At 42.3% G+C, this 27,796-nt stretch overlaps 1 protein-coding gene and 1 long non-coding RNA gene across 6 annotated transcripts in view; one reads left to right on the top strand and one right to left on the bottom strand.

Moving 5' to 3' along the window:
• Nucleotides 1-27,796, bottom strand: part of TRIO (trio Rho guanine nucleotide exchange factor) — a 330,643-nt gene that overhangs the window by 264,517 nt on the left and 38,330 nt on the right. The window lies entirely within an intron of this gene.
• Nucleotides 1,806-22,785, top strand: LOC116660506. Its single transcript, XR_004316059.1, has 3 exons — nt 1,806-1,882; nt 21,133-21,139; nt 22,775-22,785. It is a non-coding gene; the product is annotated as an uncharacterized LOC116660506 (long non-coding RNA).

Here is a 27,796-nt window from a genome sequence, read left to right as displayed (position 1 = left end):
CCCCAATCACTCTGGTCCTCTTTCTAGGGATTTATTTAGCTTGAAAAGTTCATTAGCCTTTGCAATGACCATTTCCCACATTTCACCAGCAATCAGAGCTCTGTTCGATGCAGGAGGCCAGCATGAGATCCAGGGAACCAAGTCCTGGCTCTGCCACTGTGCAATCTTGATGTGCCTGCAACTCAATTTTGCAAGGGTTAGGCGTGCTGGGGGGGATGGGCAGGTCAGGTGACTTGGCCACCAATGCCCACTGCAGTGAGCATCCGAGGCAGAGCCCTGCCCAGAGCACTCTCCACAAGCATTTGTGCCCTCCCTTCCCCCTTCTGCCCCTTCAAAGGGGACTGAGATTTTATTTTTCCTTACAGACTGCAGTCTTATCCCCTGTATCCACAGGGGACTGGTTCCAGGACCCTCTAAGGATGCTCAAGTCTCTTGGCCGGCCCTCCGTAACCATGGTTCCACGTCCAGGGAGTCAACCAAAGCAGATCATATAGTACAGTATTTACTACTGAAAACAATCCATGTATAAGTGGACCCGGGCAGTTCAAATTGTTGTTTAACAGTCAACTGTACTCTCTTTTCTGCATTTGGACATCACTTTTGTGGTGTAGCTGACTCTCAGAGAGTCAGTTAGCTCAGATCCTTGGATGCTAATTGTTGGAAAGGTTAAGAATTTTTTCAACTTAAATGACTTGTCACAGCATTGGAACAGTGTTTCTTTTGAGGCTTAATACTAGCCTTCCACGTGCATCATTATGGTTTCATAATCAAACAATGAAAATTACTTTAACAATCATGAGACACCTCCTCTGTCCCAGGCATCATCCTTTTCACTCAGACAACTTCACTGAATCATCCAACAACCTTCCAGGGTGGGTCAGTTACCGTATGAGGTACAGAGAGGGCACGAGCTTGCTGGAGACCACAACAGGAGCCTGGGAGCCCTGGCACCCTGAGTGTCCTGTACTCCTTTGTCCATTCTTCTGCTTTTTTAAAAAAACATATTTACATCTTTACTTATCTAACCTACTAAGGAGGAAAATGCCAAGTGCCCTTTATTAAAATGTTATGCTTATGTTCCACTTAATCTCTTACTGAAGGTGGTGACCAAGTGTGATGAAGTGAAAACACATTCCCGTGGATGAGTCTTCAGTAATTTTTCAAAAGTCATTTTAAAATCCAACCTGTTTGGAGAAGGTACACAAGAATCTTCCCCCTCCCGAAGAGACATAAATTATAGTTATGTTAAAAATCAGTTGATTAAAAACACCTTTATTCCTTCAATTAAAAAAAGCAATCTTGTTTCTAAAAGATATTGAACGCTTTTAAATGGCTGATTTCAAACTTGTAAAATGTCATTTCATTTAACATTTTCCCAAACCTTAGACTGACGTTATTAGCGTTAGTAATATTAAAAACAAGGTATTTACAGATCTCAATGAGAAACCAAACACCATCGTGCCCGTGTGTCCTGTGGAAAGGGCCCCACACCCCAACTGCTGCCAGGGCTGCCACGGGCGCCCACACTTCTGCAACATGACCCGTGTTGGAAACACTACTTGTGGTTTACCTTTACCGTCTTCTCATTAAACTAGGTCAAGTGTGACCTTGTCATCTTTGAAAGAAGACAATTTTCCTGTAAAACAGAAATCTGATTTCAACTACTAAGCGTGTCTGTGACGGAGCAAACTGCACAGGAGGTGGGCTGGATGGAGAAAGAGCTGGAATCCTAATCCTACCTGGGAGGACTGGGTACCTGCGGCAGGGGAAGGGGAGGAAGAGACGCTGGCGACGAAGGCGATGGTGTGACAGGTGGATGCTTACACGCCTGCTCTCACCCCTCCTGCGGAGAGGGGGAGAGGGAGAGGTGACCAGAAGTGCTGTGGCCAATGGTAAAAAAGGAACCCAGAAAGAGATTCAGATGCAGAGACTCAGTTCCTTTGTGAGCTCCCCCGGCGACCATGACAGGAAGGAGTCAGTACAGCTGACAGACTGCACTGAGAGGCTGGCGTACAGTGATCACATACTGTACGGCAGCCAGCATTTGGGGTTCTGGTTTGTTTTTAAATCCTGGCTCTAGCTAATCTTAATAACAAACATCCAGTCGAAAATGGAAGGAAAATGGAGTGTGTAAGATACACATTTTAAAACGCGCGTCCCCGGAGAGCCCAAGGCGCACCCCCAGCATCTCACGCTCACATCTGTCCCTCAGCCCGCACAGCCAGGCCACCGTGCCCACTCCGGAAAGTCAGGGATCCCCAAGACCTCTTCATCCCACAGGGGGTTTCTGGTGGCGTCAGAGGGTCCTGAGGTGGGGGCCGAGCAGGTCAGAGCCCGGCTCTAGGGCCAGGCTGCTGGATTCCAACGCCAGCTCCCCCTGCCCAGCTCAGGGCCTTGGGCTGCCATCTACGCCACAAGGTTACTACAGGGACTTGACTAAGCAAGATAAAGGGCCAGTGACAAGAAAAGAGGGAAAACAAATGTGCTGATCTGGTTCAGGACACGATCAGGTAGTTTCCCCCAAATCACAGAATCACGTTAAAAGGTAAACATGCCATTTCATGCCACTGCTCCCATACTAGCCAAGGCCAAAGGGAATTATAGACAATGAACCATATGTCATATGATACACAGGGTCTTTAAAATCCTTAAGTATGGCTGACACCCACTGCACAGAAGTTTACCCCGCGGCCCCCACTGGGAACAAGCCCCTTCGTCATCAAGACACCTCAGTGTTGGTAACGTGAAGAGAATTCAGGATCAGAGGTTATTTCAAAGGGACCATAATATCCCAACGACCATTCAGTTCTCTCTGAAGAGCTGGGGTCTGCGCCACAAACCCCAGCATCCACAAAAGGTGAAGTGAATACAAGAAAGAAGATAAAAATCATCTTGTTGTTTGAAACATCCCTTCTCAAATGATCACATAAATAAATGGGCAGGCAAGACTAACAACAATGACTGGGCAAGTGTGACCCTACGGCCGGCACAAATGCAAATGCAGGGGCACCAGGCGCATGCCTCAGTTCTAGAAAAGGAAACAGTGTCTGAAGAGTTTCCACAGTCAAATCAGATCATGGGGCGGGTTCAGAGAACCCTGACAAGCGTACAGAAGGAAAGGCGTTTCTACAGGCTTGCTGAATGAGACAGAGAAGGAGGAAAGTCCTGATCCCAGTCTGAACAGCCAGCCAAGCTCCTGCTCTGCGCCAAGCTCTGCACGAACTCTCTCACTGAGCCCTCAGGACAATACGAGGAAGGAGACACCATTACCACTCCTAATGCACACAGGCGGTAAGTCAGAAGCCCAGGACCGAACAGATACGTAGTGAGGGGATGGGTTCAAAGCTGACTCCAGAACACAAGCTCTTAAACGTTAAGGTGTAAGTAAGTAAAACGATCATCAAATCAATATAAATCAAAGACCAGTTCTTAACACTAGCTTCTAGTCTCAAAAGCCAGTTGTCTATTTAGAAAGAACAAGGCTAGTGATTTGGATTCTCAATTTCTACACACTTTAGAGGAGCAGAATGTTACTCATGTCACTGGTGAAATCACAAAGATCCGTGCATACAAATGAGAGCACGCACTTTCTGAGATCGCTGGATCAGAGCTGCAGACTTGAGGGGTCATTTTGTAGAGCCTTCATTTTATGGACGAAACACCAAGGTTCAGAGAAGGTGAGTAAAGTTCTCTGAGTCACATGAAAAGAACCCAGGTCTGAATAAAGTAAGCCAATGGGAAGAAGAAAGTAAACTAGCACATTTTTAACACCAGCACATCCACTAGCATATTAATAGAGTGTGACACCCTTCCAGATCACAATCAAAGTCGTCATTACCACCAGTACGCACTCACAGTGCACAAGCAGCAGACACTAACCACAAACCCGTCGCAGAAGTTCCTAAAGGAAACGTGACACTAAGAAATGTTACAACTCAGCACTCTCTTAATTGCATCACATAAAATGATGCATGCTTTTCAGGTAAGTATGTTACAGTATTTATTTAACTTAAAATAGCTAAAAACAAGATTTGGGATCCCAAATAAAAGCCAGTAGGAAGACAAACTCCAAATCGCCTTTTTTAATGTAGAAGTGAGAAAGTCTAGGCTGTTCTACTTACGTAAATTCATTCCTCTGTTTTTACTATTGAACTAAGCATTCTAGCTTCTTTTAAAAATGACATATGGTACAAACCAAATATATAAAAGATCAATTTTCATCAAAAATAAATTTCTCATTATTTTACTTTCTTCATCTAAGTTGTGTAAATCACTATATATATAAAAACATTAATTTTTTTATGTAAAAGAAAAAAAAAAACTCCACCATACTGCTGATTTGAAATCAATGAGTGAGGTGAAATGATCTAACATAGCACGGGTTTCATTACCTAACGGGTATCCTTCACCTTGGCCAGAAACAAACAGAATATATCCTTGTCTATACACGTACATCGACTGATGTCACAGACAAACCAAGGAGGTCCTATATCATCAAATTGAAATACAAGACTCAGTTTAATCCTCCATTAAAAAATAATTAGGTGAAATAAAGTGACAATAGGACTGATTTCTGACTTGTATTATAGTAGGTTTTCATTCCTCTGCCAAGCTTTCCAGTGAGCTATGGTAGATGCAGATCTTAAATAACAGATTATTCATAACCTTTCCAAAAACTGTGTGTTGGTCAGGTTAACCTGTATTTTCAAATCACCCTGAGATCACCCTACGGGCTTTCAGAAAATAGAAGGTAAGAAAATGCCTGCTGATCTGCTCAGCAGTTTTAGCGTGGCCTAACACGTGTTAGGTTCGGACAATCAGCCTCCTCGTGAAGTGAGGCACGAGAAGAGGCATCCGCCGGTGGCCCTGCCTAGGTGACCCACGGCATCGCCTTCCTGAAAGGACTGGAGTTTCATCTGATCACGAACACCACGGCCTACTGGTCTGACCAGCTAGCAAGAGGACACCCAACGCCAGCAAGTCGCTGTCAGCCTTCGTCATGGCCAGTCCACCCAGGTATTCTCTGGTTTTCTATACATGTAAGACTGAACGGAAAAGGCAAACTGACCACTTTCGTAGGAGCACATTGTAGATTACAACCCACACCGTGAGAGTCTGGGGCCTGACTGTGAGGAAGCCCTCTTTCTCAATGTGATCACTAGTCCTTTGGGTCAGTTAATTTTTAACCAAGTCAGTTAAAGCAGAAAGCCGTTTTTTAAAGACATCCACTAAAGATTCTGTCTCCTTCCTCTTCCTGCTCAATATGACACAATGCCAAGTTCACTTTAAGGGCCTGGCCCCTTTTTGTCATCTCTGGACCTGGGCTGAGGCTTTTTCTTTCAGTATGAATCCCTGGATGGAACGTCTTCATCTTACTTGCATAAACCCTAATATGCCAATTCTGGTATCCATCTTTAAAAGGAGCTGGGAAATAGAAGCACTCTGGAAAAAAATCTAAGGGCAGAAGGCTTACAGATATTTACAAAAATTTCCCTTTTTACAATGTCTCTCCCACACTTGATATGACAGTTTATTTTAAATGCACTCCCTTTATCAAGTCTTCCCAAATCGTTCAATTTAGCTTTTACAGAAATGTTTTCTTTTCCCACTCCTGTCTTAAACACTTAGATAACCTTTAATTAAATTATATGCCAATAATAAAAGTACACCTGGCATAAACAGGTTTGAAAACAAACATGGCTTAAGAGCACTACTCAACTGGTGAGAGCCAAGTGCCCAAGCTCGCGGCACTGCACGCTCTCTTCTGCTGGCAGCTAGTTAATTACAGGTTAATATTTATTTTCAAGGAGAGGAGAAGGGGGGGCAATGGGGAGGAGGATGAGAGGGAGGAAAACGATGTATTTTCCTCCCCCTTCACTGCACTCACAGGCATCCTTCTGCCCCAGTTTAAATTACTGATATTTGTAAGTACAAAGCAGACTTGTTTCACTTTCATCTGTATCAGTGTTGTAAGGTTATTTGCAGAAAACAAACCACTGGGAGGAGGAAGGTCCTCACACCTGTTCCGAATCCCTCGAACATACTTCCAGTGTCCCTCGAGGTACTCAAACCTTTCCTAGAGGAAATAGATTTCACAGCAGTAGAACAGACTTCTAGTCTCAACTTTGTCACTTACTAACTGTACACTGCTTTCATCACCTAAGCATGGAAAAAACACAGCCTGTCCTATTTGGTTTCTCTGACTGCCAGAAAATAAGTGAACAAGTATGAGTCCTGCACAAATAAAAAACATGGGAATCACTCTCTCAAAATTTCTGACCCAAGTCAAATTCAAATACAATGTGTAAATTAAAAAATAAAGCAACAGGGCACCAAATCTCTTCCTACACTCAGCAGACTTTGTGTACCCTGGTCGGAATGGGACCATTTGCTTTGTTCTCCCAGTCTCTCACGAATTAAAAGTTAGCTCTTTCTATTCTCCTCAATAATATCAACAATTCTTACCTACCTGTTCCAGCCCTTCCTTGGGCACTTCTGCATTTGTAATTGGCCCTGGCTGGCATTCAAACTTGGAACAGGCTTTGTAAAACAGCTTGCATGCCTGAGAGATGATTCAATGACAGCAGTGCGCGCACGCGCATGTCTGAGCATGCGCACAAGCAGGTGTGCTACCAAGCCGGTGCCTTCTGAGTCAGTGCTGAAAGGACTTGTCCTTAGAGACGCTCACAGCTCTGACACAAGCTCTCACAAAAAGCAGTTGCTCCTTTCGAGATGAAGGTAGGAGGACGCCAAACCCAGGGACAAGGTGAATTTTTTTTTAATAATTTTAAGAACAAATGTCACCTCTTATATTTACACATAAAGTGGGATTACAAGTACACAAAAATAAGAGTACACGTAGCAAGCAAATCATCATTTAAAACAAGCAATTCAAAACTGCTTTTATTTTTTTCAGCTATTTAAAATTCTAATATTCTATTTTAAAACTTAAATCTTCTATTCAAAAAAATCAGTGTTCCTCTTCTGTAAGTGGTTTCTGTGCATTCCTCATTCGAATGCTGGATTATGTCAGAGAGAATACATCTGAAGGACCAAAGGTTGTAGCCAATTAGAAGGAAAGGGGGTTATTTTCCCCTCATTTTTCCTGGTCATGGATTAAGGACTTTACTGATAAAATCAAGCTGCTTCTTACAGAAATAATGCTGCATTATTTAAACTCTGACAGTAGAGGAAAAGGTATCAACAGTGTCTCTGTGTGTTTCAAGATAATTCTGTTTTACTTCCAGGAATCATGTCCCAGTCTTCTCTGCACACACGGACACCCTAGACCTAGCATTCAACAAACCATGTATTGACTGAGACCTTTATTTAAGCGAAAAGATGTCTAAGGATAAAATTATCTCTTAGAATTTAGTCAAGTCAGATAACTGGGAAGCTCCAAGCTGTCTGGGGTGCTCTGAAGGTTCAGAAGCTGGTCCACTCTGCTGGGTGGGGTGTGACTTTTCTGAGGGACCACAAGCCCACACACCAATCAACAGGGGCCCTGGGCCAACCTGGATGAACAGGAATCTTCCAGGCCCTCAGAAACCTGCCTGTTGGTCCTTGAAAGGATGGAACTGGTCCATACCTATTTCTCTTTCCCTTCTCTGCACTCTACAATAACTAATACATTTTAGCCATTACTTCACTTTCATTTGTTATATTTCTTTTTATACTTTTAATTCCATCTAGGGTTTTTTTTCCCTCATAGTACTGATTTGATCAAAATACTAAAAAAAAATTCCATATTCTATTTCTTAAACACATATTATTTAAGAAACTTACAATAATTTTTGTATTCAGATCTATCTAGTCCAGAAAGGACATATGTGACTACAAGACTTTTCATTTCTAAAGAGATTTTAAATTTACAAACAAAAAGGAACTTACCAGAGTTTGCAAAGGGAAGTCCTATATATACTTCAGCTGGTAAATGCTTGTTCTGGTAGGTTAACCTTTCAGTCACATGACAAAATATTCCACTGTTTCAAATTTTAAATTATTGTGCGAGTATGTTATAGGTTAATTCACAGTAGGGGTAAGTTTACAATCATAATGACTGTTTATGTTGCTAGTACATTTAAAGTTAGTAAACCATTTCAGAATATGGGCTTTATACCAGGTATGTTTATAAACAGGTTTACATTATTAACTATTCACATTAAACATTTTGCAGTAATATCTGAACTTTCTGCAGCAAATCTTTGAGGTGATGGTGCTTTTTAAGCCAGTAAACATCCATCTCTTTGATTCTTTCCCTTTTGAGGAAATTATTTTGGTAGTTGTTACAAGCATGAATTATTGGTCTAACTGTAACCTGTAAGTTCTCATCGGAAAGTTCGGAGATAAAGTCAAAGGTCAGAAAATAACATTAATGTGACTTTTCATTTTTTGCATTGCAGTTGACCCTTCTACAATGCAGCGGTTAGGGGCACCGACCCCTGTGCCGTCAGAAATCCACGTACTGCCATCTCTGCTGTGAAAACAAAGGAACTGACTAAGGACTCACCCAAAAGCAGGAATCTCAGACAGTCTGGGCAGAATCAGGACTCAAACCCTAGTTCTTTTGATTCCACATATTGTGATCTCTAATCCAACACAAACAACCCCCCATACTCAATCTGAAGATCTGTAAAGTGAAAATGCAGGTGCTATATTTATTGAAAAGAATCTGTGCATAAGTGGACCCACAAAGTTCAAACCCGTGTTGTTCAAAGGTCACTGTATGGGGAATCCTCAAAAGCTCCACCTGTTCCCTTATTGGCTTCCAGTGGCCGCCAGGACACTTGAGCATTTCCTCAAAGTGTCAAGGGAACAGATCCAAGATTTGGCCTGCAGGCTTATGATGAACTGACAAGGGCAGGCGCGGGAAGGGTGGCAAGAAGGGAAAGGAAAAGGACATCATGAGAAGCAGGAAAACGGCTAAGGACAGAAAGGGGTTCGCGGAAGGACTGAGTGAGAGCGGGGAGCCTCCTGCACGCGCGTCGCTTTTGTGGGTCCATCATTCTTTGATGTCCATCTCATTTCTGCTGACTTCAAATTTTAACTTTAATTTAGAACTACTGAACAATAAATAAGGCTAAACAGAGTAAGCTGACACTTTAAAATCATATCAATAATAACTGATGAAAAGGGGAGGGTGGTAATGTCTATGGTTCACGTTGAAATAAAATTTTGACTCTTTCCTTTCCGTGGTTTTCCTCCCAAACAATTATGAAACAAGAAAACATTGTTTCAAAAAGTACTTGAAAGGAGAATGAAAAGAAACAAATACTACAACATGACCTCCTCTCAACTATCTCCACAAGCCTGGGAAAGTGAGGCCTCTCGTGGCTCCGACCAACGCGAGCCTAAGTCACAGGACGTCCAGACAGCATCCGAGGTGCAATGCACGTGGTCAACAAGGAGGCCGCAGCCAGGGGCGGGGCACTGTGGGAAACCAGGCCACCCCCGTTCAGGTCAGGGGCAATTCTACGATTACGTATGTGGCCTCAGGAAGCCCAACCTCCCTAGATTCCGTTCCTCCGTCTGTAAATGAGGAAGTGAGACAAAATATTGTACTCAGAAGTGATGCCTGGTTTCTTTCAACGATGATGATGACATCTCATGCTTCCGACCTTCTATACAGAATCAGCCCGTCATTTAACTTCTGATCCTTCCTTCAAAATTCAAGGAAAGGGTTTGCCAGCCCCTACTTGGATGCCCACACCCCATGAGCCCAACAGCCTGGGATCATCTGCTCACTCACCTGGCCAGGCTCCCCCATCGACACGGGGTGCTCCATCCTGGGCTGGAGAGATAAGCCAGCACCGGCAGGACCATCTGCTGGGAGCACAACAATGCTCCTCCTCTCCTGGGCTCCTCTCTCCCTAAACCTGAGGCTCATAACATTTCCTGACAACTTAAAAGATGAGCAACCTTAAAGTACTGCCTGGAAGTATGACAAGGTATTTTCTTAAGGATCTTCACTATAAAACTCACAACTTTGCTCATAAGACATTTAATCACAAACACAAGCAAAAAAGGGAGGGAGCACAGGGTGGGGGAGGGGGAAGAGCATGAGTATCATAATGTCTTTGTTTCCAAGGAAAAAACTACAAACAAAAGAAAGTGAAATAGTTGGACTATTTCATCATGCACACATTCCTGGACTACCTAAGGGCTACTTTACTGTGAACTTTGTCCAGCCTTTTAAAAATTCCCTTTAAAGTATTGAGGGAAAAGCTGGCTCTTCCATACAATCCCTCAAGCAACACAGAGTTCTTCTAAAGCCATGAAGTTCAATTACAAGACAGCTGTGCTGGAGAACAGGCGCGAAGACTGTTGTACCACCACCTACCAAAGCAATATGTAAATGACCCACGATCCACAACCGGTTTAACACATTACAGTACAAGACATGGAATAGTGAGCGATCATTTACAAATGATGATAATACACTGAAGTATTCACAGAAGAAATGACAGAATTAATGACGGGGACCTGCATCAAAGTGATCCAGGTGGTAGTGAACAGAGATGAAACAAGACAGACCATGAAATGATTGCTGGAGCCCCATGATGAGTACATGGATGGCCATGACCAACTTTATTTTTATGCTTGTCTGAAATGTCCCAACATCAATTTTAAAGAAGTGCTGGCACAACAGTCCCTGACATAGAAAGGTGTTCATGATATATTCTTTAAAACACGTCACGATGTATTTTAGTGAAGTGAAATGTATATATCATAAAACTCACTCATTTTAGCAGACAGGGTCCTCTGGACAGAACACCTGAATGTGGCCACCTGGTGTGCCAGGTTACTGGCTCTGAGATCTGAAAATAATTCACTATCATTGGTCCTCAGTCTCCTCTTCTAGAAAATGAGTGTATCATCTACCTCCTAGAACTGCATGAAACGGCAACTGGCAAAGGGTTTTGTGAATTGCAATCTGTCAGATAAATTTTGATTGCACCATTTTTAAAAATATTTACCCATTTTAAGTGGACTGCTCAATGAGTTTCAGTAAATGTACAGTGTGCAGCCACCATAACCATCCATTTTAGAATGTTTGCATCACTCCAAAACTTCCCTTGGGCCTCTCCGCAGGTAATCCTCTCTCCTACCCCTAGGCCAAGGCAACTGCTGATCCGCTTTCAATATTTATAGTTCTACACCTTTTCTAGAAGTTTCATTTAAATGAAATCATACACTACGGACTGTGTAGGGTCTGGCTCTTGCTCTCAGCATGCTGCTCTTTGAGGGTCATCCTCTTTGCAGCATGTGTCTGAAGTCTGCTCCTTACTGCTGCATTGCCCGGCACGGACATGATAAATACCGCTTCGTGTTTCTCCATTCACCAGGGGATAGGCGTTCAGGCTGTTTCAGTCAGTCTATTGGGAATAAAGCTCATGAGCATTTGTGTAAACGTCTTTGCATGAACATGTTTTTATTTCTCTTGAGACAGACACCTGGAAGTGGAATTGCTGGTTCACAAAGTAAGCGTGTGTTTAACTTTTTACAAAACTGCAAACTCTTTCCCAAAGCAACTGTATAATTTTATATTCCCACCAGCAGTTTATGAGGGTTCTAGTTTCTCCACATCCTCACCACCACTTGGCAGTGTCGATCTTTTCATTACAGCCATTGTAGAAGGGGGGGTAGCACTATTTCGCTGTGGTTTAAATTCGCACTTTCCTAGTGACTAAGGATACTGCCCATTTCCCATGTGTTTATTTGCTGTTAATATAACCTATTTGCTGAAGTGTCTATTCAAATCTTCTGCTCATCTTTTAACTTAGTTGTTTATTTTCTTATTATTGAGTTGTAAACGTTCTTCATATAATCAAATCCTTTACGGGATATTTGACTTACAAGTATTTTTCTCCTGATCTGTGGCTTGTATTTTCATTTTCTTAATGGCATTATGTTAAAAAGCAAAGTTTTTTTTTTTAATTTGACATTCAATTTATCAACTTTTTCTTTTGCTGTTCATGTTTTTGTCTCATTTAAGGAATCTTGCTTAATCCAAAAATCACAAAGATGTTCCCTTATGTCTTCTAGAAGTTTTATAGTTTTACTTTTATGTTTAGTTTGATGTCTTTCCACAGCTTGTTCCTTGGTGGAGAAAAAACCAGTAATAAAATTGTATTATGAAATGGCCCCTTTAAAAAATACACAAAATATGATTATATATGCTTCTATATAGTTAAATGCATACAAACCTAAATAGAAAGGGAACGCCTAAAGAGAACGCCTAAACGGAAATATAAACCAAAACAGCAGACAGATACTTACATTTTAGCGAGTTTTACTTTCTTCATTTTTGGCAGGACTTAGGAATAACAATAATAAAGTGGTTTCAAAATGCTACACGCCAAACTGCAGGCTCCGTCTCACCCAAACAATGAACAAGTACCTAAGTTGTGCAAAAGTTACATGAAGATGTCATCAAAACAGAATGACAGCTTTCAGGAGCAAGCAGCCACTGAAGGTCCTGTGCAGTCAAGAACAGAAGTGGTGGCCAGAGACATCCTGGAGGTCAGGAGGCCATTAGGCACAGGGGCTGCTGAGACCTCGGACAGCCTCATGGTTAGAAAAAGAGCTGAGTTAAACTTCTGGAGACATGAAACATCTGGAAGGCCTGGCTACAAGTTCACTGAAGAGAATGCAAAGTTCTCAAGACTGTAACAAAAATCTGGATGAACTGAGCAATGTGTTTAATTTTTTAAAAGAAGCTTCTTTTTCCAAAGAGTACAGTGTAAAACAAAAAGTCAGTATATTCTAAAACGCTAGTAATTCTTATACATTGTGTTTTTAACACCTATGTGGCCAGACAATAAAAATTAATGAGTTATCGTGGAGTGTGGTATGCAGTTCTTTGTGAATTAAATTTAAACAACTACAACTGAAAGATTCCTATTTTTGCCGGAAGCTTTTATCCTCCTATCCTTGGCCAACGAACTTCGGAAACAAGAACAGATCTTCATTTTGAACTGAATGTAATGAACAGGATATTCAATTGTCAGCTAACTTCAAATGCTGAGGAACTATCACTGCGCACTGCTGAGTACTCCTGAATGAAACAGTAGCCACTTCATTGTGCTGATGAATTTTTAATTCCTGTTTCTCTGGATAACAAGTTCTACTTTCCAAAGAATTTCCAACCCACAGAAGAACAGCTAAGGAGGCATGTGATGGACGCGCTCAGTCAACCCCACCTACTCAGAGCTCAGCCCCAGCAGACACTTCCTGCAGCTGTGGCTCACACAACAATGTTCTTTGGATTTTTTTGGCAATAGTTGGTCATTTGGGACAACAAAATCCTGTACCCTCCTTAATCCCTGGGCACTTCCCTTTACACCACAAATGCTGCCATGTGTCTCTGTCGCAGCCGTGGGAGGTCACAGCAGGGAAGGCTGGGTGTGCAGGCGTTTAAGGGGGGATGATGGCAGGATTCTAGCAAGCCTAACGGAACTCCTGACAACTGTTATTAAGGAAACGCGTGCAACGCCTGTGGGGTGTCAGGGCCTGTTCTAGGCACTTCACAGTACTAAGTGACTCAGTCACCACAACGGACCTCTGAGTGAGGACCATCCCTGCCCCCACTGTACAGAGAGGTGAGTAAGTCGCCCCCGGTCAGAGCCACCCCTCAAGCATCCACTGTCGGGGTAACTCTCCACACTACACCGTGGCCCTTACTCTACCTCTGTCTGCAAATCAGAATGACATTTTGATGGGTGACCTGCTCACCATAATGGTCTTGTTTCAGACAGCCTCTTCCCCAAATCTTTTGTCTGAAATGACACTCTACCGTGTGTTTCTCCAGATCTCTATTTATTAAGATAGTTTTCCCTGTACTTGAGGGCACTTTCCTATATGACATGAGCCCATGCTGACCATACAATGACTGTCCACCTCCAGCAGCCCAGAGGGGCCAGGACCTTGCTTCCGGCTAAGCTGCCAGCCATCCTAAGGACAAGGATGACCTGGCAGAGGAAGGAGGGAAGTCACACTCCTCTGTGTCCACCGACCGGGTAGGAAGCGGCACCCCTTCCTCTCATGCACCCCCAAGACCCTGTCCCCCTCCCTCCCTGCACTCGGCTCCCAAACTGCCTATGCGGTGAACAGACAGACAGGTTTTCAAAATCAATCTTTCGTTGTGCAAGGTCAAGGCAAGATCTCACAGGAGCACCGTCACCGATAACACTTTTTTGGCTTCAAACAAGACATATGATTCCAAACAAGAGTTTCCCAAGAAATAACAAGCACAAGCCATTTTTAAAAGTCTATAGCTACCAGCCGGTTCTAGTACATTTATCAAGGTTTAGAAAAACTTAAAGCATCCACTGACAGTTTTTCGCCCTTTCATCAAGGTCCAGAAGCATTCAAGACACCCTTGAAGACTCCAGAGAGTAAGCTGCAGCTCTTCCTCCAAGTGTTGCTTTTACTTAAAAGTATCATATGTCTTCTGAGGTGCGACGGAACAATAATCAAATAATAAAGGGGGCGGGGGAACTATCTGTTTTACGGTACAATCAGCTAGAGCTTGCTTTCCTCCCTGAATTCTGTCCGCTCCTTGCACTTCTCAACAGCCAGCAGCCCGCACCTGCCCCACTTGCCCGGAGTCCGTCCTACACAGGGGACAGGGACATGCAGACTCTCCTTGAGAGGGTGGCTCACAGTGTCCCCCAAGACTCATGCACATTCTTGAGGACACTGAGAGGCATGCTGGGTGGTTAACAGAATGGTAAGGGAGACTGCTTCTCAGAATTTATTACCTTTTTTTTTTTTACTAAGACTATAAAGAGGTAATTTGAAGATAAGATCTTTGTCTTCATAATATTATTCCATTATTAAGTACAAAGCCAGAAAGAGCCGACCAGAAAACATGTTCTGCCAAGTATCACCTCCCTAATCAGATTCTGAAGAAAACCACCAGGACTAAGACGGTGTCTGTAAGGCTTTTGCAGTCCTTGAGGGGGGAATGCGTCTGGAAATAAGGAATAAAGCTGTTTATTTTTCTTTTTCTTTTTCTTTACTTTTAACAAAGATGTCAAAGTGAATCCTCTAAGTAATCACCTTGGGATGCTACAGACTTACTCCAACACACACTCTAGAGATGCACAGTCATCTGGAAGCTCTCTTTTCAAATTGCCCACAAAGCAGGTGGCACATTCTCTGGAAGATTCTTAATGCAGTAAACTGTTATTCTTTCAGAAAAGAGTAGAATTTGGGAAGCAAGTAAATTATTCAGTGCCATGCATAGGTGAGTAGAATACAGAAACCTGGTTACTCCATTTCTTTTTTTAAGTGATGACTATACCTGGAATATCAAGGATCTACTGTATAGCAATCCACCCAAAACTTAGTGGCTCAAAACAACAACTTCTTATTTCTCATGACTCTATGGGTTGACTGGGTAGTTCTTTAGAATTATGAATAAAGTCATAAATAAAATCATAAATGACTGAAATGAATATACTGGTATTCACAGCAGAAGACACTGATAGTTAAAATTACTTCAACTTGTGAAAAGGGCCTAAGAATAGTCTAGAAATGTTGGTTAGGCTGGCATTATATGGGACTCTCACACAGTGATAACAGGACTTTCATTTTTATCTTTTTTTTCCTGAAACTGTCAAAGCAAAGCAAGCATGACTGCCATTTAGGTCCACCTATATTTCTGGGCCCAGATTTTCAATCACTTCTGGGTTTTTGCTTTTATTTAATGCAAGTCTTATGATCTGCAGACAATCAATATTTTCAGAAAAATGAGCAATTTATTCAGAATTAATAAATGAGCAGAACTAATTCATTACTATTTTCAAAGTAAATTTGACTAAGTGAAGCAATAAAAAGAACCTCTCCCTTCACGTAATGGGTCGTCTCAGCTCAGAGCTCCTCCCTCCTTCCAGGAAACGGTTCTGTTATCAGAGCAGTTACACTTAATTCTCAAAATTAACAAACAATGCAGCCAAACATTCTTAAAAACTACAGGATGTGACCTGGCCAAAGTATCACAATCAAAATGCAATGCATTTACCTGCAACCAATCCAGTGTCAGAAGTCCTATATAAAAGCATGTTTCAGTTTTAAAGCACTGCTATGGCTAAGGTACAATTTTAACTCTTATTATACTTTTGTTGTATGATAAACAGAAGCAAAATCTCCTTAAGTTACTCCAAAACATAATAAGCAGCAGATCGGAAATAAGTTTTCCTTCTGGATACAATTAGCTTTGAAGGAATACTAATTTTTTAAACATGTTAAGAGAAATTTTGGCTAACTTTGAAAAAGCAAAAACTCATTTAATAAAAGAAAAGAAAAATTAACTCACTAAATGGGTAATTTGTTCATACGCTGGAAGTGAAAGTAATTATCTAACATCAGTAACCACACCAAAGCTGAAACTGAGGGGAGGTTCTCATAGTGGATGAATGGCTCTATTATGAACCATGAACCCTTTGAAAACCCAGTGCCTTTCAGTTAAGACACTCCTCTTATTGGAATTACATGTCTCCCACCACAACTTACAGCTGGCAGGTCTCTCCTTGCAGACCCAGCCCAACAATTTCTAGGCTAACCCAGGCTCAAGGGGGAAGTACCAAGCGTAAGCCATGTAGTCGGCAGACACGTACCGGGCACTCACAGTAATCCTGAACGTGGCCTGGGTGTCCAGACGTGAAGCACAAACTTTCAGTTTACTCCCTGCCCCAAGAAGTATACCCATCCTACAGGGGAGACTGAAATAAACTACATAATCAACACAATCCGTATTCAAGTGACAAGTGCAATTAAAGACGAAGGACAGGATCCTGTGAAGTGTCTAAAACGGAGTTTCCTAACCTGAGGGGTCAGAGAAGCCTTGTAGCAAGTGAGCGGAGACCTAAGGATGGGGAAGGCTGGGGAGGGGCGGGGCCCTGAGAAGGGCAGGGGCGTCCTTCACAATCAGAATGAAGGCTCCAAGGGATCACAGTGAGGGGAGGGGTGAGAGCAGGGCCCCTGACTCAATGGCACAACAGGCAGAGCCCCTAGGACACGGCGTCTGGCTCCCAGAAGACACTGTGGCCACGACTGGTTCTCCCACCCTGGGGAGGGCAGAAGCCTAGGTCAGAATTACTGGCTTATGGCCAGCGCACTACTGTCACGCCCTTGTTCTAGTCAATGGAGGACTGTGCCCTGACCCCTAAATGATGCTACTTCAGGGGGGCCTCCAAACCACAAGCATTTACTTGGGCATCCCCAACGTAGGCTACATTCTCTCCTTCAAGTCTGCTTGACCCATTCCATCTCCACCCCAGCCTCTTCTCCCCACCTCCCTATCTGGGCCAGGGCGCAGCACCTCATCTAACTTAGGAAACCAAGATCCAGCAAAGGGAATGGTCAGACCAAAGGTACCGACTGGACAAGGCTCTGTTCAAGGTCAGCAAAGCTCTGGTAGTGAACGTGGCACCCGGCCACAGATCTTCTCCTCTGGGGTAACAGGGAAGAAGGCGGGCAGGGAACAAAAAAAGAGAATAAAATTATGTAAAGAGAATACAAAATGCCACAGCCCCAGCAAGCTTCTCGGATGTCTGCTCCATAAAGTCCAGTCCACAGAATGACATCAGGAGTAGAAATATCCTGATAACAACAGTCTCTTCTTAGGAAAAGAAGCTGGAACTTGTTTTATTGTTTGAAGGCAGCATGTGTTATAATTTTCCAAGAACTAATAGGCTTAAATCATTCAACAAAGAATAATATTTTCTTGAAAGCAGGTAAGACAGTTTTGTGCCCTTCCAAAGAAAGACACCATTCAAAAGAATATTTAGCAATTTTGCCTTAATAATCCAGAATCTTGAGAATACTGAATTTTTTTAAAAACCAAGGCAGATTCTACTTCTATAAATATCTCACAACTGTCTTTAATGGAATCTAGAAATATGAATATTTAACACCTTAAGTTGCAGGTTTGGGGAAATACTTTTCAGGAAAAGATTTTTCCATAGTTTTTAATAAACTGGAAGAAGCATATGCTGGAAATGAACTATCTTGCTACTATTCACAAAGACTTGATTCTGACTGGAAGAGTAAGTTTTAAAACTAACTCTTGTTAGGTCAAGCACTTCCCAGGGCTCCAAGCCACTTACTCCGTGATGAACAGCCTGATTCCAGAGGGGTTCTGAGGTTACAGGTATGAGCAAAGGTGGCCCTCAAAGTTCAGTCCACAGCAATCAACTGTGGGCTTGACTGGGCAGGATCAAGAGGGTTAAGAGGTCCGAAGCGCCAGACCCAGGCTCACACAGTCTAGTCAGGGCCTAACGCAAGAGCCCCCATACTTACAGCACAACAGCAGGAGGAGGATCACCCAAGCGACGAGGCTAATCCAGCAACTTCTGAAAACTCCCCAACTCCCACCATTACAGTTCCACATTAAGGCTGTGCTGTTGCTTCCAGAAGTTCTCAGTGAAATGTCGTTATGTGAAATGAGAACATTAACACCTTAAATGAAAGGGTTGGATCAAAAGATCTGAAACTTCTTGAATCTCTAAAACTCTGATGCTATACTTAGTGAAATTAAGTGCTGGGTAGAGAGTGTGGCCCAAAGGACCACAAGACTGGGCAAAGATGCTCCACCATGTCGAGAAGAACCCAGGTGGTTAGGAGAGGCTAACAGGTATAACACAGTGTCAGCAGAAAAAACCCAGTTATAAGTTAGACTGTACTATATTAGCAATGTTTATGAAACACATGCTATATACAAATATCTATACTTAAGGGGATAAAACACTAAAAGTATGTATTTCAAGACTTTAACAGTGATTACTTTGACTTTGACAGGATTCCAGCAACTTTTTTCCTTCTGTTTCCTAAATTTCCACAATGCACATTACTGGCAGAGCCCAGGTGGAGACCAAGATCTCTCACGATTCTACACATGACGCAAGCAGAGGCACTCTTTGCTCCAGATCATCATTACAAGGATAAATTTAGGCAAACAGACTCAGAAGACAGTGCTTCCCCCCAGAGCAGAGGCAGGTCTGCTTAAGGACTTGGAAGGCAAAGAGACGGTCTCTCTTTAAAGCAAAGAACAGTCAGGTTTACAGTCCAGTATAAAAGACTCAGGGTTCCTCTCCTGCGATACACCCCACAGCGTGCACAGGTGTTGACTGGCCTCAGCATCACCCTATAGAAATCAGGTTTTCTAGAACTAGTGCCCCAAAATGCTGATACCATGACTACTGTTAGCACCATGAGTAATAAAAGTTCTTGGTCTCTGAGCCAGGAGTCTCGTGTCTTCTGTCAGCAGCTGTCAGACTGTGGCAGGCTAACCTTTTAGCTTGCAAGTAGGGTAAACAGCTCAGCGGTTCGTGGTTCTTGATACACACGTGCTACTGTTACCACCTGAGATGCTTATTATTGGCTCGAAATGGTTTCCACTGCTTCCAACCAAAGCCGTGACTAATGATGTAACTGCTTTAGGAATCGGGTCTTTATACGTCCTTTCAAAAAGAGAAAGGGATAGGGGTCAGCACTGGACAGGGTGAATGGCATTCTCACTGCTGCTGCACCCCTGCTGTGTGAGGGGCGCTGTGCCTGGAGCTGAGGACAGGTCAGGCAGGAAGCACCCTGACATATAAGCGTATGTGCCCACATACATGCCCGCCGCCACAGGAGCGAGTGATCCAGGACAAGGTGCTCTGAGCGGGCAGGAGAGGGGAATCAGAGCGAGTCTGCAGGGGTTGAGGGAGGCTTTCCTGACCTTCGACAGACATCACTTAGTGGCGCACAGGTAGACCTTTCTTCTCCTGGCAGGCAGGTCTTCATTCTAGAGAAAGTTTACAAATTTAAACAACTGGCACAAATTTACCTGCCCTCCATCAATCAACCCAACTATGTTTTTGCAATTATAGACTAACAGCGTAATTACGGGATGAATGCTAAGCAGCAGACTGATCAGCAATTCACGACCCGTCTACCCGGAAACCAACCCAGCATCACCTGAAGTTGTTAACCACCAACCACAGCCAAATGGCCTTCGATGACTTCTGCATGTAAAGCTCTGGAATATTACCCAGTGAACGGCACAGACAAATTTAAGTGGAAGGTTCTTTAACACTTCATAGTCCCTTGTAGCCAGAAGGTGGCTACAAACAAATGAAAACAGTATTAAGGGTTTTCTAAGCACACTGGACTCAGGGTCAGAACTTTAAATTGACCCTCAATTTCCTCCACATGACTCTGGGCAAGTCACTTAACCATCCAGGCAGACAGATGCCTCATCAGTCACAAAAAAGGAGCAGAGCACAGGCTACTGGGATTTCTAAACGTCTAAAGGTAGAATGATTGTTTCAACTACTTAGATGGCATTCAGTGGCAGTGCCCCACTTCACACATAACATAACCTGAAAAACACAAATGTCCCCAAAAGACAGGCAGACGAGGCAGGATAATTTCAGTTAGGCTTAGAGATGTGTGACTTCCAGTCACAACTAATCTTCGCTGTTTAAAAACAACTTTTTTCCCTGATAAAAGTAACATACGTGTGATATGGCCTTTTTTTTTTTTTTTTCTTCAGAAAAAAATACAGATAACCAATAATTTCACAACCCAAAGGCAACCATCACTAACATTTAAATAAATCTCATTTAGAGTTTTTAAAATGTATATAATCACAAATATATAGATAAGCTTACATAAAATCTAGTAAAGTAGTGATTCCACGTAAAACACACACCACCAACTAAAACAGAACAGACAAGTTAAGGGAAGTGCTCAGAAAAACCTACAAAGTGCTACAAAGTGCTCAGGGCAAGCTGAAACTTGAGCAGGCTCCCACTGGCCAACCTGAAACAATCTGGGCAGAAATAATGATAATAATGGATAATAATCAATAGAACTAATTGACAATCTATGAGCCTATTCTGATATAAACAAACAGGTAAATGAGTAGGGAAAGCTCTTTCTTCCAGTAGCATTGCAACTAATGTAAGAACAAGGGAAGGAATTAGAAAATTACCATTTGGCAAATACCAGACAAGCAAAAATCACCAATGGGTATAAAGTTAAAAGGGGAAAGCATGATGAGAAATGTGATTCTTACACAGTTTCAAAGAAAATCCTCACAAGATACTAATTACAAAGCAAAAAGTTATTAATTTTACAAAGGAGATTGGTAGGAACCACCTGAGCGATCAAAGTTAATGTCACCAGTCACGGGACAGACACAGAACGCTGTGCGCTTCCTGATGAAACGCACAGGGACGAGCGCATCACTTCCACCACCCTTCTAGCAAAAATGCATCCTCTGAAGCTAATCATGAGGAATTAACACAGAAATCCATACAGAGGAACACTCAACGGTTTGGCTAGAATTCACTAGCTTGTATTCCTCAAAACTGTCAAGGTCCTGACAGATAAGGAAAGACTGAGTAGCTAGCTCTTCCAGATTAAAAGAGAACCAAAGAGACAAGCAACTAAATGCATGTGTGATCCTGGAACAGACCCTGCACCAGATAAAGGACATTACCGAGACGACTGGCAAAATCTGAATAAGGTTTCTAAATTAAATGACAGTGCTCAATCAACGTAACTTTCCTGATTTCGATCATTTTACTGTGGTATGTAATGGAACATCCTTGGTTTTAGGAAGTACACCCTGAGGTATCTGGTGGTAAGAGAGGCATCATGTCTACACCTTAATTACAAATGTTTCAGGGAAAAAAAAAAAGTTTATCTAGAGGATAAAAAAAATATATAAAAAACAGAAAGAAGAAAACATGAATGATATAACAAATGTGGTAAAATATTAACATTGGGGAAATCAGGGTGAAAAGTATTTAGAATTATTTCATACAATTTTTGCAGGTTTTCTGGCTGTCTGGCATTATGTCAATGTCTTACACATGTGTGCATATATGTACACTTACAGTGGACATCTTTCTGTAAAAGTAAATACAGATCTAAACCATCCCCTATAAGGGCCATCTAGTATTCCTGTATTGAATATGCCATAAGCTGTTTAACACTGCCAACTCCGCTACCGGCAATGCCTAAATATTCAAGCATTCGCCTACACACACCGTTTATTTCAGCAGAATTCCTAGAATAACATCCTTCCCTTGAAACACAGACTTTACTTGAATTTTTAAAATTCAGTTACTATCCAGGTATCTAGAGATGTCTATGGACTTAACATTTAACTTAAAAATGAATCAAGTCCTAAATCTCTCACCATGTCCATCACTCCACCTAGTGGGGCACCTGTGTAATAATGAAGAAAGAAAATGATCATTATAAACCTTTTAAACAGTCAAACAAAAGGGCCCATATGTGCCTTATTTACTTTACTTCCATTTATAGACTTTAAAGAGAAAATGAAAGACTGAGAGCATAAATACAAAGGAAAAACAAACTACCTACCGCCTGCTGATCCACGCTCAGAGACATCAAACTGGAGGATGGAAACAACATGAGTCAGAAGAATTCATAAAATTACACACACGCCAAGAAGTGGAAAGACAAGTCATATTTCTAAGGAACTTCAAGGGTAGAAAGTCCCTTAGCAATGCGTGTGGCACCTGCTGACTTTGACGATGCAGGGATGCTCAACACATGAGTGGGCAGAGCTGCACCAACTGCCTGGTCCTCAAGGTGCCTCGCTGGCACTGGAGCTGGACAGGCCAGAAGTGCTGACGGAGCCAACGCTCTTGCTGAGAATAGTGAGAAAGCACAGGAAGAGAGGCAGGCTGGTCAGTCCAGAGGTGGAGCAGAGGATTTGGGCTTAGAGTCTGCCCCAGGCACGGCATAGTAAGAGCACACCATAAATGGTCACTAGGATTTTCAGTAACTTCAGCATCCTCCTCTTCATCTTTAACTGCAGTAGTCAGGGAGGCTGTAAGAATGCATGGGAGGTCTTATTCCCCAGTTACACATAAATCAGTCACCTAAACGCATGTGGAAATAATCAGAAAGACGCCCCTGTCGGATGAGATGCTCTGACTCTGCCGACAGAGGATGGCAGAGCCTGAAGGATGACCACGGGCCTGCCGGTTATGACATCTGACCACCACACGACTGCCTCGCTGGTTACAGAGCGCTTTCTGAATGACATGTCGTAACTGATCTCTGGCTTCTGACCATGAGAACGGGATGACGGTGAATGATTTCACCATCTGAAAACACAATCTTGAACATAAAGAGCTAGCCAGCTTCAGAGTACGAACCACCACTTTTATCAAAGGAAAAAGGTTCATTTCTAGGTTTTCGTATTTTAAAAGTAGACATGAACAGAAAATCTGGTCAATGTATCACCAGTTAGAAGGAAATAAACAGAAATCCCACTAATTCTCAAATAAGCAGTTAAATTTAGTAATATATCCTTACACTATTTTATCTGTAACATGCATGCCCAAGGGTACACTTTTTCCTAAAAGAAAAATAGAAGCAAATAACAATACTGTTTTGTTAATTGCCTGATCACTTTCTTAATTATGAACATCCTTCGGTATCAAGGTGTATTATTATTATAGTATTACCCTACTACCTACCTCATTTTAATGGCTGAATAAAAATATTTTAATCAAAAATATGTGCCATACAATAAACAGAAATTCAAAATTATTACTAATAAATAGAAGCTGAACAGAAACAGTTTTGCAGACAAAACTTCCAAATTCGAGCTCCTGGAATTAGAGCAGTTATTGACAGATTTCTGAGTTACTTCCCAGCAGGGCCTCCATTTCATTCCCAGCAGCAGCAGAAAGCTTTTGAAAATATCCAGAGTTCTCCAAATCTCATAAGCTGTTAAAAACAATGCCATATATGGCACTTTCCCATACCCATCATCACTCTTTTACCTTCAAAGTAAACTATATCTTGCGGAGTAACCATTTCTGACTTGTAAACCACACTCAAGGTTTTTAGAACTCTGATTTTAAGGGTAGTCCAGACTCAGCCCTGAGGACAGGTAATGCCTATGCAGAATATGTTTAATCGGTGTAATAACAAACCAGATCCACTGTATTAACCAGACCCTCCCTCTTCTATTCTAGACCAGTAAATACTCATGGAAAGGCCAGCGTTACACTGACTGAATGAGTAGGGTTCTATCATATTCTTGTTATTAACTACCTTACAGGCAGTTTTGAGTCACACCTGTTGCCCCAGCATAGTTACCAACAGCACTCCCTTTCATTCTTACAGATGTTCTGATTTGTACAACAGATTACTTGGCAACCTACCTCAGGCTTCCAAGAAGTTACTGGGGGCACTTCCTCTACATCTGAATGAGACACTTGCTAAATGAAAGCATTCCTTATTATTGTCATTACTATTATTATAAGTGCTAAATACGTTCCTCTCCTTTACAATACAATCACATTATCCCTGACGATTAGATGCATCATTCTTTCTGAATTCCTTTTTTTACATTAGGGTGCATTATCTCCCAATTCTAGTCTTTATTACTCTTTCTAAATTCCTTCTATTTTTCGTTCACATCTTTGATATGCCAGCATCTCCTAATATGTTTAGTTTAAAAAAAAAGTGTGAACATTGAACAATAAATGAGCTACCTGGGGTTACTAAATACAGAGGTTAATCAGCACAATGAGGATTTCACAGTGAAGAAGCAGAGCTGCTAGCTTCAGGAAGATATGCTAAGAACCACGAGATTCTCCACTAATAATTATTTTTCCAGTCTGCAACTTTCCTGACTGTGGCCTAATTCTTTAAGTCCTGATTAGTGTCTACTTTATCATCAGAATGAACTTCCCTATTCATCTGACCTATGATTTATTCACTCTTCTTATTGTTATAAATTATACTCCAGGTGTTAATGATAATGAAAGTTAAGGGGCTATTCTCAAATGGCAGTAGAAGACCGCATGCGCACTGCATAGCCAACAAATGACTCATGATCAATAACTTGCTTCTAATTTCTAGAAAAATCATTTCAACATTTGTGGATGCAGAGTGTAACAGACATATATGCCAAGTAGGCCCAACTGGGTTTTTTGATAAATACTGTGGGAACTTTAATGAACCAGCCCTGCCCCACAGGGTGGGACCCAGAGGCAGACGAACAGTGGACACACCTCTGGTCAATGCCACAGTACAAGGCCTCCCACCTGTGTACTGGGGGGAGGTCTGCAAAGGTGGAAACGTTGTGCCTGCCACTCCCCCCTTTCCAGGAGAACTTGCTGAGCTACTTAATTAATTATATGTATCAATCTCGGGGGAAGGGTACTGTTACCTAATTCAGGAGGGAAATCCTAGAAGCACTTGTGTGGATACAACTGATTAAATTACTATGCAGCGCTATCTGGCTTTATTTTCAGAAGCCACAGGTGTCAAATGAAGGGGCAGGTATGCAAATGTGTCCTGAAAAACTGAATAGACTAGGCCAGCCATTCACTTCTTTTTGAGGAGGAATTAAACAAAATTTAGTAAGTTCTTTGAAGATGTGGGGGGATGGGCAGGTATCTGCAAAGGATTAGAAGCACCACAAGTCACTGCCCCAAGCATCTGAGTCCATCTTCAAATGAATAAAAAGGAGGAGAGAGAAGCCAAATCAAAGAAACACTTCCACTGAAGTTTCAGGTGCCTGAATCACTGAGACAGGCAGGAAGTGAGTAAAGGCGAGTGTCTGCAAGAAGGCCAGGAGCCAACTCCAGTTTCTCCTCTGAGAGGCTCAGACTTCTTTAGGAAGACATGTTTTGCACATACACATTTTTATAATGATCTCTTAAGAACAAAGGGGTTCACCAATGTTCTTTTTTAAACATTTGTGTAAGTGGTTGATTTCACGGATGGTATTGGTATTTCTTTTTCTTTTCAGATTGCCTAAATTTGACGACATCCTCTTTGTCAGCAGCTAGGCTTCCCTACACACCTGAGCGGACGGGGTCTGACCCACGCAGCCCTACCTGTCACCTTGCAGCCCACAGGAGGGCCACAGGTTAGCAGTGGCCCCAGGGACCAGAGGAAGCAATCCCCTTCAGTAGGCTGTCTCCCCTGTTCAAAATTAGTGGCCTGCGTTAGATCAAGCCTGTAACATCCTCGCTATAGATCCATTCACTAACGACAACATAAACCAGCTCTGTTGACCAAAAGAGGCCAACTGTCTGTGCAAGAAACGAACTAAATTCTGAAGACCTGGCTCTCCGCAGAGAACCACAGACCTCTTTAAAGCCCAGATGGGCAGAAATCACACAGAGTACCTTCGTGAGGGCAGGAAAATGAACTGCACTGACCCATAAATTTATGCATGCCTCAGTCGTGTTCCACCTGGGATAGGAATGACCCAACACATTCTCCCAGGCCACACACTTACTTAGCATAAAAAGTAACAGCCATCTCTGTTTTTCAGGACGAATCCTTTCCTGGCCCCTCCAATCCAATTCAACAGAAATACTGAGTGTTTGGAAAATGAGAAACGTCTCAAAACCATTCCACTTGTTGCTGGGCTGGTGATTTTCATCCAAATTTGATAATAAATACATCATTAAGGGTACTGGGTGCTTCATTAAACCACGGGAGCAGAAGCACCAGACTTGTACACAGTATTCAAGAGTAGGCACGTGCCACAAGTCACGTGCCAGAATCCTCACTAAAGCTTGGGCTTAATGTGGAATAATTTTCACATGTAGACACATTTTTTTCAATACTGCTACATTTTAAAAAATAACTTAAATACTAAAAATAGAAATAAATATAATCGAAAGTAACGTGATTCCCTAACCCTACACCAAACTGGCAATTTGTATGAGTTTTTAAAAGGGGAACCAGAGCCAGACTTGTAACGTCTGCAGTAAAAACCCAAGACCAACATTAAAGAATTATTCACGGAAAAACATTTTCACTACAATGAGCCAAAGCTCTACTGCTAAAAATACATTCGCTGTGCACACAAGTGCACGGGCTCATCCCACGGCCTTTCCGCTTAAATGGCATCACCAGATTCTCCCCACCCGGACGTTCCCAGGCAACATGGGACTCGACTCACAGGACAGACCTGGAAACGGGAGAAATTACAGCAGAAAAGCTAAAAAACGGAGGAAAACCATCTGGAGCCAAAAGTTGTTACTGGTGGGCTTGCCTCCTTCCTCCCTTACCAGTCCCTATTTATAGGTTATCATCAACGGTGCAGGGGAAGATGATGAAAATGAGGGCAGAAAAATCACTCAAATACAGGAAACAGCTTTCAAGACGTTAGAAAATAACGGGTCTCATTTGATAAGTCATGTAAAAAATAAACTGCATTAATTTATGCCCATGTCTACTGAGTTATTTAGTTGAAAACAGTTAAAGCTAAGTGGCTATGAGGCTGGACCAGGAACTATGTTCAAATCATCCCATTCCTTAACTAACTCTGTACCATGGGCTACTTAACTCCTCTGTACCTCCAGTTCCCTGTGTGGAGTGGGGACAACAGTGTCCTTATTTAGTGAGTACCTCAGGCAAGGAAAGCTGCCCTGAGAACAACAGATGGCACCGTGTCGGCACCCAAGAAAGGCAAGCTGGCATCTCAATTATCCTAAGATCACTTGAAACTGAATCACAAAATATTTACTCAACTCCAACAAGTGCAGAGTTTGTCCTTTTCACCAAAATGTTTTTTAAACTCTTTATTCTGCATAACCTGGCAGATGTCAGGAATAAAACACTAGTGATTTTATAAAATCTGTATTCACAAATCCAAATTTGTGATGTTCCACCTTGTTGATATTCTGGCCTAAGTTCTCGGCTGGCAAGGAGAAAAGCGAGGTTGTGATTATGAAAGAAACAAAGACAGAATCACGCTTCTTATCTGCAAATCTAACAGAGCAGG

Source organism: Camelus ferus, chromosome 3, assembly GCF_009834535.1.
Source record: "Camelus ferus isolate YT-003-E chromosome 3, BCGSAC_Cfer_1.0, whole genome shotgun sequence".
Lineage (NCBI taxonomy): Eukaryota > Metazoa > Chordata > Mammalia > Artiodactyla > Camelidae > Camelus > Camelus ferus.
The sequence above is the reverse complement of the archived record's forward strand: the minus strand, read 5'-3'. Positions and strand labels throughout refer to the sequence as shown.